Below are 12554 nucleotides of genomic sequence, written 5' to 3'. Positions count from 1 at the left end.
CGTCTCGTTGAAATAGATGTGATTTCACACCTATTTGAAGGTAAACTCGGGATCTCGACATAAAAACTAAACTCGAGATCTCGAGTTTAGTTTTTGTGGACCCCACCATAAAAACTAAATTCGAGATCTTAAGTTTAGTTTTTACCCGCCGACGATCGAGATCTACGCGCGCCTTTGATTTTGCACAAGAGCCATTGATCCCATGGTTGGGACCCTGTGGCACTTAAAGCTGAGGTCATGTGCCTACAATAAGCATTACACAGTTCTCCTCTAACATGGATGAATCTCTAGCTAATGGTCACTATGTGTGTTGCACTCAATAAAATAACACTTTTCTCAAAGGCCATGATGCATATGCTTATTGTTGACAAAAGGAACAATTACCAAAGAGAGATTCATGGCTCGTTAAAAATCTACAATGAGCAAATGTAGGTGACTACCAGAATTTTAATTTAGTGAAGATTGCACTCCACATTGCATGCAATCGCATGTATGGAAAACTATTTCAAAGGTGATTAAGTTTTTACAAGGTGAAAACATTCTCAACACTATTTTTTTAGAAAATTGATTTATAAGAGCTAGCATGTGAAATAGTGGCATGCAGCATTAGGAGACACCAACCTCAAGTTCAAAACGTGTGCATGAATGCAAAGTTATTTATAGTGATTGCTTCTATTTTTGCATAAAATCATGTGCATGACTTGCATTAACTACTTGTACTCATACCAAGGCTGTAGAAGCACTCAAATCAATTGCATGAAAACATAATGCAAGTGTTTTAAGGTTTCCTTGCATCTATAGTCCATTTGCTCAATGAAACTATCATCTATCGCTCAATGATAAAATTTTGGTTACTAGAGTGTAATGCTTAATCTTACTTTTGTAGCTTGCCTGATACTCTCCATAGTGCTCTACAAGTCTACATTCACCTACATGCGCCAATCAAATAAGTTATATCAAGATTGTTATGCTAGTGTACAATAATTGGTGCTACAATATTTGTAGCGATGATTTTCTAGTATACATGCCCTCTTGAGATTGTTGACTATTGCCTTTTTAACTTGCATAATGTAAATTTGAGGGCACGAGGCTAGCATGTAAGCCCCAAAATCCCCTCCTTTTGAGCGTTGCAAGAAGACCATTTCTCCTCTACCAACAATGGACTATCTAGAATGATGCGCTCTCTATTTATTCTTTTTTGGGGGAAACCTAAAAAAAAATAACCCCTTAAAGGGGCTATTCTTACACAAAAGGTTAACTTTTAGTTTGAAAAACCTCCTAAAATCTCACTGTTGGAGCCCAACTTGTCTAACTTTTGTAATGAGCCCACCTTGTAAAGCCTATCAAATTCTCATTATTTTTATGTCAAAGACGTTTTATCATTTTGATCCACTTGTCTGCAACAGAATGGGGCATATATGCGTTTAGGGTAATGCCATTTGCCTTGACCAATGCTTAAGTCACATTTTAGAGATTAATGATACATGCTTTTAAAGAATACTTGAGGATATTTTTGGATATTTACATGGATGACTTGTGTGTCTATTCTCTATTGAGAGAAGACCATATAGATCATCTTAGAAAGGTATTCGAAAAATGCAAAACATATAGGATTTGTCTCAACCCAGAAAAATGTGTATTCATGGTACGGCAAGGTAAGATCCTAGGCCACATAGTATTGGCTAATGGAATTACCACTGATGAAGACAAGGTAAAGGTGATCATAGAATTGCCAAGACCAAACACTATACGAGAGGTGGATACTACCGACGTTTTATCTACATGTATGCTGTAATAGCAAAACCCTTGTATTGTCTGATCACAATTTTCATATGGACCGATGAATGTGAGGAGTCTTTCCAGAAATTAAAAGAGGCACTGGTATCTGCACCAATTCTAAAAGCACCAGATTAGTCAAAGATTTTCCATGTACATGTAGATGCTTCGGCATTTGCAATAGGTTGTATATTAGCACAACCAGGGGAGGGTAATACAGATTTTCCCATCAGTTATGCTAGTAGACAACTCAACAGTGCAGAGAAGAATATACCACCACTGAAAGAGAAGGATTGGGTATGATATACGCGGTGAAGAAATTTCGTCATTATTTGCTTGCGAACAAATTCACATTTTTTGTGGATCATCAGGCACTTTTGTACTTAGTAAACAAACTTTGTAACACGGAACGAATTGTAAGATGGTTCATTGTGTTGCTGGAGTTTGATTTTACGGTAGTAGTAAAGAAAGGATAAACTCATCAAAGAGCAGACCACCTTTCCCGATTACTACATGGCGAAAAGGCTACTGGTGTAGATGATGATCTCCCAGACGCATACCTATTTAATATAGAGATGGTACCGAAATGGTCAGAACAGATTATTCCTTTGTTGACATATGGAATGAATCTTGACGAAAGACACACGATGGAAGACGTTAGGCAAGCACAAAATTACACTATGCTTGCGGGAAGAATGTATCATCATGGTAACGATGGGATTCTAAGGTTGTGTATAGGCCCAGAGGAGTACGACGCGTATCTAGAGGAGGCACATACACAGACAGGGGGATTCCATCAAGGAAATCAAATAACCTATGAACGATTAAGAAGACTTGGAGTATATTGGCCTGGAATGGCAGGCGATGTATCTAATTACATTAAGAAATACAACTTTTGCACAACCAATACCACTGTGGATTATGCCACATTATACCAAGTGACGATAGCACCCGCATGGAGTCATGCTATTGTGGAATATTTGACTAATAAGGAGTTACCAGGAGATTGGTCTAAAGCCAGACAAAAGGCTTTACAAATCGAAGCGAATAGGTATACCATCATTAATGACCAATTGTATAAAAGAGGAACTGATGACCAGTTGAGGTTAGTCCCTCATGAACATGACTACTTTCCATTATTGGAGCAAGCTCATGCAGGCATAGCAGGAGGTCATTTTTCAGCGGAGAGAACATTAAAAATCATTATGGTTGTAGGCATATGGTGGCCGACCATGATTCAAGATGCAGTAGAATTCGTGAAAAGGTGTGATGAATGCCAACACACTAAGGTGCCAGTTAAAAGAGACGACATGCCTTTAAGACCAATGATGAGTGCTCGAGCATTCACTAAATGGGGATTGGACTTTGTTGGTCCTATTACTCCTCTAGCTTATCGTTCACAAGCACAATACATCATAGTGGCCACTGATTATATGACCAAATGGGTGGAAGCAAAAGCCACAACGAAAGTAGATGCTAGAACCATGGCACAATTTTTATATGAATATGTGTTTACACGATATGGCGTTCCAATTGAGCTGGTGAGTTATAGAGGGACACACTTTGTAAATGAAGTTATCGAACATCTCTTGACTGAGTTTATGGTAATTCATCGCAAATCTGAACCCTACCATCCACAAGCCAATGGCCAAGCAGAAGCGACCAACAAAATATTGTGCACAGTTCTTACAAAACTAGTTAGTGAAACAAGAACGGACTGGGATCAAATGCTATATTCAGCATTGTGGGCTTATCGAGTTGCATATAAAACAACAGTCAATGCTACACCATTTAATATGGTGTATGGGTTAAATGCCATACTGCCTATTGAATTTTTGATTCCAACGTTAAGGGTAGCTAAACGGTTGGACTATACGGGCCATGAGCTTTCAGAAAGGTTAGATGGCCTAGAAAAACTAGATGAGTTACGACTCAATGCAATAGCAGCCATTTTTGCAAAAAAAAGGCAACAAAAAGAGTTTTTTGACAAACATGTCAAAAACAAGGACTTTAAAACAGGGGACTATGTCTTGGTATACACCCTTAAACAACATGCCAAGAAGCTAAAGAAAAGAGGAATGGGGACTTATTTGATACAAGAAATCTCGTCTAGCCGAGCAGTAAAACTGTCGACACTAGATGGAAAAGAAATGCCGAATTGGATTAGTGGGTGCCGTTTGAAAAAGTACATCTACCTCTAACTCCTGGGATATTGTTTCAAGTGCATTATGGCAAAGCCTATAGACAGGAACAACAACAAGTTCATGACCAAGCACAACAAGAAGCCAAGGAACGCATTGCTAAGCGAAAGCAGTTTCTAAGGACAATAAACATGGTCACACCAATGATGACTGGAGAATATCCTCTTCCAACATTCCAAACAATTGAAGCGGATATACAAAGAGAAGAATTAGCAAAGACAATCACAGACTTTATGGCTCAGGACGACAACACCATTGACACTTTAGAAAATACGTGGTGTAGTCCTTACATAAAAGCATATGCAGGCACATAACAAGTAGAAATCTATGCATTGCTTGACACTGGAGCGAAATTGAATGTCATCAGCTTTGAGCTCTTTCAAAAACTTGGACCAATGACGAAATTATCAGATACACATAGGTTGAAAGTACAATCGAGTAACGAGGTGTGGTCTATTATGTTACCAATCACAGTGCAGGGGCACACGTACACTCATAAGTTCCATGTGCTGCCACCAATTAGATTAGCAACGCCGTGTATCTTAGCAGTGTCGTGGATGAAAGCTAACAGGGTATTCATTGATTTGGATACTAATGAAGCACTGTTCAGAAATCAAAACTTTTCAGAACCCTTCTTATCATATGATAGATATATGTCAATGTGGAGACATGAGTCAATACATCCGCAACGCATTAATCAACAACAATCAAAGTTTGGATGGCAAGAAATGTATTATCAAAAACCAACAATCATGCAGGGAACCAGGCAAGTTTGGGTACGACGTACAGATCTAGCCGAGGCGCAATTTCATCAAGGGCAGAAATATCGAGTTTGGCTCAAGCAAGACAGCTTAATTCATGTAAAAGAGTTGACAGACGAAAAGACAAAACACCCAAAGCCAGCAAAGCTTCAAAGAACAATTATTAACAAGCCGAATCCTCAACGGACTATATTGATATGGCGTCCAAAATTACCAATTCAGAACGAGCCAACAACACAAGTATGGATGCCGAAGAAGACCAACGAACAGTTGTCTACAACTGTCAATGACAAGCTAGACCATACAACCATCACGCGTAAACACGTAGCGTCCACAACAACAAACACGAGGATCTGTACAACCAAAGTCATCACAAAGATATGGAAACGAAAGACAGTTCAAACAGAACATGCAACAAAGAATACAACCATATTGACTTTAGCGGAGGCACAACCAAAAGTTCATACACCTTGGAAGACCATCAAACAAAGAGCGGCAGAATTACAACTTCTTATAGCCAAGATAATCTGCTAGCCAACTCAGGTTACCACAGGAAACCTCAACGACGAATGCCAATAAGCGTATCGCTTATACCTTCCTCTTACATCGCATAAATTTTTTCTAAATGCATTGACTGTGCATGCATATAGGGCTACTTTACAAGGCCTGCATTAGCACGAGTTAATGCCCATGCACAGCACATACCCTTGATGATACCCTGTCATCCGGGAGGACTCCGACCAGGAGGGGGGGAGGCATTCCAAATGCGGACTCACGTCATATATTAGAGGGCAATGTTTGTGATTAATTTTTCAACCATTTTTGCGTTTTATTGTGTGATTTTTGGGAAAAGAATATGCCCTCGTAATTAATTGAGAGTGGGGACCAAATGATCATATATGGGCCCCTAGGGATGTGTATATACTGTAAAGCAAGTCAAAATTGGCCAAAAACCGTCGAAAAACAGCAAAAAAATAGGCCAGGGTTGACGATTGAGAGTGAGAATATACATAGACAAGAGAAAAGTGAGCTACAAAGTGTTTTGCTATTTATTGATATTTTTATAGTTTAAAATTGCTATTTTCGGGTTATTTTGGGATTTATTTGCTTTATTTTAGCCATTTTCTAGCAAAAAAATTTAGAAAAAAATCCATAATCCAGATAAAACCACAACAGAAGAGACGCCTGATCAGAGCAAGGTAAAGAAGACGCATAAAAAATATGGAGTGCGAATTTCACAGGGCAAAAATGACCACCGTCATGACGGGACCTCCAAAAGGAGAAATCTGCAAAAATTGTAGAACTGGAGCAAATGAGGTCCAAATCAGGAAATCTGCAAGCCTAAACCGCATCTCGCGAAAAGTTATGGCCACAGGTAAAAGATGGGAAAATTTCATGTCGGCGCCTAGACTAATGTCTCATTTGAGTCATTTTCCATTGTGAGAGAGAGAGAGCTCCCTACAGCATCTGAGACTTCGAGGAGCTCATCCATCGCGCACGATCACCATATCAACATTAGATATGAGAGGTATGCTCGTCAACACTGACTCTAAGTGTTGTTTACTTCAATTAGTCGCAAAACCTCGCTAGCACCACCGTCACAACCTGTGCACACATACAGTAGACCGGTTGTTAGAAAGACCTAGAGACCACCAAATGGAACCAAAATTGAAAGGCACAATGACTATAGCTTAGGGATCAAGCCTATGACCTCGAAAAGCGCGAAGGAAGCCTCCCAAAAAACCCTAATTTCACAGGGCCTGCAGAAGGGCAGCTGACCCAAAGTGATCGAAAATGAGCCAAAATTCATAGGCAGCAAGCCAATAACCTCGACAAACTAACTGAATGGTTAGACCATGAAAAAGTCAGTCAAAACTGAGCCTAAAGTCTCTATCTGACGAAAACTACGCAAAGCGTCACGAAACTCTAACAGGCCGACCAAGTGACCAAATGACACCAGATTTGACAGGGTACATCCAAAAGAGGTCAATTACGAGTTGGAATGTTGCCACTCAAGAAGAAGCACTTCCACAAGGGCAAACACCAGCAACAGGCCAGAAAGACGTCCAAATGGTCGTCCTTGGTGATGTAAGCACCAAAAGGACAACCAACTGCTTCGACAGAAGGTCAAAAGGAAAGGAAAGTCAGCCTGAGTCATACAATGACCAGAAAGTACAACAACCATCACCTAAGTGGTCTACTCTGACTCCAGAAACAGCCAAGTGCTGCCAACAGGGAGTACACTTTTCCAAATTAGTTAGAACTTAATGTGTGTGTCTAGGAGAGCCTACTAGCACCATTGTGGTTAACTAACATCAAAAAAACTTGTAAAAATGACTAGACGCTGAGTCTATCGCGATAGGCTTGCTCATACACGTAGACACGTAAAATTTTGATTGTGACTTCATAAAGGGTACTAACAAGGCCTAATGACCCCAGATACTAAATCAAAGTGCAAATTTTCTCTATCTTGACCAAGAAACTGAGTCTATCGCGATAGACCAACTACTCATCTTTGGGGGGGGGGGGGGCTTTTCAAAAAATTATCACAAGGATAGACTTGGGGAAGCATATAGAGGCAGTACACTAAATTTTGAGACAAGATGGACTCATATGACAAGAAGAGATAAACTTGACAGCAGCTTAGAGTCAGAACAGGACACCTCAAGGGTAGACAATTAAAATTCACAGGTGAGGGGTCAAGGGACCTTACATCAACTAGGAGAAGGCAGACAGATGACTACAAAGCCAAAATATAACAAAATGACACTAAGTCGTAGTCTATCGCGATAGACTAAGCAGAATGATACAGGGCCATCTGATCAAAAATTGGAATCAGCAGTTGGCTTCAGCATGATGCAAAAGGGCTACCCACTAAGTTTGATCCCAAAACAACACAAAATGAGGGAGATAGACCAACATCTCCTTGGAGGGAATCTGAAAAAATGAAAGTTGATCCAAAAGGGGGTCACTTGACATCCACTTGAGATGGAAATGGGATCAGATCATGTACAAGACATGAGGAACCAAATGGTGGAGTCACATGTGGAAAATATATCTCCTGTCAAAAGATAGCCTGTCTATCGTGATAGACCGGGCAGAATTTGCAATGAGCTGATTTTCAATTTGTGACTATAGGGTGACCTTACATGCCCTATGCACATACACCACACAAAATTTCAAGGCGTTTGGACATGTTCTCCTTCATCAGCAACGATAATTTGAAGCCGTCACAGTCAGACACTGAAAGAGCTTGCCTATCTGCTAACATTTTTCCTGAACTCATCTTGGGACTAAGAAGGCTCACCTAGATGCATGCTTAAGTGATAATCAATTTAGAAAAGAAGTACTATGTTTGCACATTAACCGTTACTTGTGAATACAGGATCCATGGATGCTTCTCCGGGAAAAAGAAAAGGCAAGAACCTGGCAACGGAGGGTGCAGTACCCTATACACTTCTACACTATTCATTAAAGCCAGCAGCCACATGGATACCTGCAAATGTGCAACAGGCAGTAGCTTTCCAAATCTACCAAGGTTCCTATGTGGATGACAAAGGAAATTTAGTGGATAGAGTAATGATCCCCAAGGAGGCAGAAAACTACCTGAAAAGATCGCCGCAAAGGTCATGGCTGAAGAAAGTTGGCTTATGGAACTTTGTTTCACTACCACAAGTGGGGATAGACTTCAAGAGGGTACAACAACTAATTGAGACTGTCCAAGAAGACGGAACTTGTAGGGTTGCAGGCATGGATAATGAGATGATGGAGATTCAGATCACCAAGGAAATCATCAAGGAAGCGTTAAAATTTTCTGATCAGGGAGCCAACATGAGAGAAAGAAGGAAGAATCTCACAATCTACCTGCAAAGATCCAAACTACCGTCTTTTGAACTCATAGCAAACCCAGAAGTAAGGGAACTGACACAGGTATACAGTCAATGTTTATTGAGCTACAGCAAGAGACCGCCTAGATACACTACACCACACGGGGTCATCTCAACAACAATGACCTGGGCTATGGGAATGACACATGATTTCTATATAGATCATGCATCATATCTATTTGAGGAAGTCACAAAGCTACAGCAGGACAAGCCAAATTACATTGCAGGAGGAGAAGTACTCACCAGAATGATATATTGTGCCATTGGAGCGGCAAATCATCTACCACTTGCTCCTCAACAGAATGACTTGCTGGTGCTAAGAGAGAATATTGAAGACAGACAACAAAGGCGAGTACCTCCCTCTACTAATACCATTGGAGGACGCAGGCTGGAAAGAGTCACCAGAAGTACACAGGAAAAGATGGAAGAAGAAAGAAAAGCTGAAGAAGAGAGCTTGAGATTAAAGAAGTGGAAAGCGGAAATTGAGAACAACACCAAATTACAGAAGGTAGCAAAGATGGAAAAAATGCTAGAAGGCTTTGTACTAGAAAGATCTCTACGAGGCGATGCAGGCGCCACTTGGAGACCCTCTAGTAGCACTTATACATTAAGAAAAAAGAATAAACACAATCCAGCTTTTGAGTTGGACTGGTTTGAGAGATACATCCAAGAGAGGAATGCTACGGATGAGCCAGAACTGCCACTTGAAGAGGAGGATCTCCAAACCTTGAGAGATCAATTGAGGCCAACTACACGAGATGAGGAAACACCACCTCTATCTCCAAAGCCAGAGACAAGTGAAAGGCAATCAACTCCACCTGTTGACTCTCCTCCGCATTCAGAGAGCTCACATCGTGATGAGAGAGTTCCTATACCACCCAATGGAGAAGAAGAAGAAATGACAGATAGCCATCTAAACACTGGAACAATATCAAACATTGATAAAGGCAAGTACATAGAGGTAGATCTGACAAGAGAAAAAACTTCCTCCCCTCAAGAAATTGCGTTGGAAGCTACTATAGACCTGGATTTACAGTCAATGGAGACTCTACTAAACCAAACAAGACTGCACAGTTGGTTGTTAGCCGATCAGAACAGGCAAACAAAAAGAAATTGGAAACAACCCATCAAGAGGTTCTGAAGTTGCAGGAGCAAAGAGATGACAACCTTAAACTGATCAGCATTAAAGATGCTGAGATCTTGGGTCTCAAAAGCAGAGTAAACCTCCTCAAAGAAAATTTACAGGAGTCAAAAAGTTTCAATGCCATTTGTGAAGATACAATCAATGTGTTTCTTGAAGATGTCAATGACAGAGATGAACAAATCCAAAGGTTGATGGCGGAAAAGCAGGATGCCCTAGAGATAGTCAAAAATTTACAAGTCATAATTGATGACTTACAAATCGAAGTGAAGGATTTGAGAGCAGTAACGAACATACAGGCAAGGGAGATAGAAAGAGCAAAGAAACAAAAAACGCTGCTACCAGCAACACTGGTGGTCCAACCGCAAGAAGAAGTGGAGGCACTAAAGAGAGAGCTGGAATTGGAAAGAAAACAGAGATTAATGATAGCCGAAAGTGCGCTTAGAGCCGAGGATCAATTGCAAAGGCAAATCTCGGACTTACAAAGTGAACAACAACAAGGACCAGCTCATGACAGTGAAATAGAAAGCCTCGTTTCCAAGTCCATCAAGGAAGAAAATGAGAATCTACTCAACAGAATAAAAGAGTTAGAAGAGGCTGTAGCCCAAAAGGAGATGGAATTTCAAACACTACAAATCAATAATCGAACAATGGATGCACAAATTGCAAGTCTCCAAACTGCAAAGCAACCCCAAGGGCAGGTGCGGGTGCACTTGGTGCAAGCGGCCACGGATTTGGCTGGCCTGGCAGAACTATATGGGGGTGATGATGACTATGAGGAAGTATCAGAGGACCATGGGGCCCCAGATACACAGAATGATCAAGCTGGCTCCAAAAACCAAGAAGAAGACGAAGATTTAGTCACAAAACTCGAAGAGCAGAAGCTGGCCGAAAAAATGGAAAAGCAATCAGAGATGATGTGGTACAAGGCCATGAAACTAGAGAAGGAGATGCTACAAGGACTCTCCAGATCATGCAAGATAGCAACAGAGCTACGGAAAGAGTGGAATGCCCCGATGTTACCCTATGCTCTCTTGAAATATGAAACACTGACACATCAACGACAGCTAGCAAAGGAAGAACAAGTGCCACTATTTGAAGGAGAAGTACAGGTTCGGGAATAGCAAAGCAGAATCGTAGAAATCCAGCCAAAGTGGAGGCGTCAGTGGCTTTTGGATCATCCTAACAACCTAATCCACTTAGTCAATGCACCACCTGAGCTCAGAGATGATAGAACTTTTTGCCCAACACCCAGAACTTATACTTACAACCAACATAAAGCCTTACAAAGCAGAAATTCCACATGGCTGAACTATCCAGTTTTGCCAGGACCGGCCGAAGGAGAGAGAATATCCGGTTCTTACATGGTGAAAACCCTTCAAGGCACCATTGCGGAATTCGGAGGCTCTCCCGACCTGTCCTGCAAAATGCTTTGTAAAATACTCGGACGTTTTTGGCCTGTCTCACAGCGTTTTCAGAGAGTTGGAGTTCAGAGTTCATGAATACTAAAAGAAACATATCGAAGCTATCATATGATTTAAGTGGGCCACCTATACAGAGCCAGTCTTGTACGCATACTTCAGACGGCTCATGTTTTTGCCCAGCTACCATCTCCAAACATTCAAAGAAGCATTTTACACCGACTTCTTCATGTACAAGTCAAAAAATTTTGGCCCATTAATGGCAATCGAATCTATGCGATACGATGCATTTCTACATCAAATAAACCAGGAAGAAAGACAAAGACATTGAAGACAAAGCCAGTCATGTCGTGGTAGACCTGAACTAGGAGGGGGGGAGTGTTGGAGCCTAGCTTGTCCAACTTTTGTAATGAGCCCACCTTGTAAAGCCTATCAAATTCCCATTATTTTTATGTCAAAGACGTCTTATCATTTTGATCCACTTGTCTGGATTATGTAAAGATTAATTAGTCGGCCGAGACCCAGATGCGTTTCCACTTTGTAATTATGATGAGTAGAACTCAATTAAAACCCCATGTACATTTTGAGCTAGGTGACTAAAGTATAAAGGTCACCTTAGAACCATTTTTTAAAACAACATTTGAATGATTAATCCTGTGTCGTACGAGTCTGAGAGAGAGAGAGAGAGAGAGAGAGAGAGAGAGAGAGAGAGAGAGAGAGATCTTATCCTCTTCGCTACGTGCATCTCCCTCATCGGATTCACAAAGCGACCACACCATCGCGGTAGCCTCTCCGAGAGCTACGCGCCTACGCCACGCATTCGCATCTTTGAGCTGTTCGCGAGCGATCCTTCCACGAGCTTGTTATGCTTGTAAGTAGCACAAACAATGTCTGTTTTCAACAATCAAGTACTTTATGGAATGAGGGAGAGATTAGCTACGCATAGATACTCATAGACTTCGGTTTTGCACACTTTTAGATTATGACCTGTGAGTCTATCGCGACTGTATTCGAGATAACTAGGGTTAAAATCTGGTGAGATTAGACTTATAGGTAAGTATATCCTAGTGAGAGGATGGTGCCTAGCAAGTTTGAAGCGATTCCGAGTTCATTTGATGTGTAAACGGTGTTATGAGCGTTTAGGGATATAGTGGGTTGGAGTTAACAAGGATTATTGATTGATGCATCATAGAAGTGCGTATGTGTAGGTTGGTCTCAGCCTAACAAGCTAACGAGATTGCCTCTGTGCACCTACGGGTTAGTCGTGTCATCGGAGGATAAGTATGTTGTCTGTGTCGTGCTTGTGAGCATGAACAGGGGAGCAGTTAGCCCTAAAACACTCACCTAAAGGAGGTCAAAGTCAAAGT

Source organism: Adiantum capillus-veneris, chromosome 23, assembly GCF_014529385.1.
Source record: "Adiantum capillus-veneris isolate H3 chromosome 23, ASM1452938v2, whole genome shotgun sequence".
NCBI lineage: Eukaryota > Viridiplantae > Streptophyta > Polypodiopsida > Polypodiales > Pteridaceae > Adiantum > Adiantum capillus-veneris.
The sequence above is the reverse complement of the archived record's forward strand: the minus strand, read 5'-3'. Positions refer to the sequence as shown.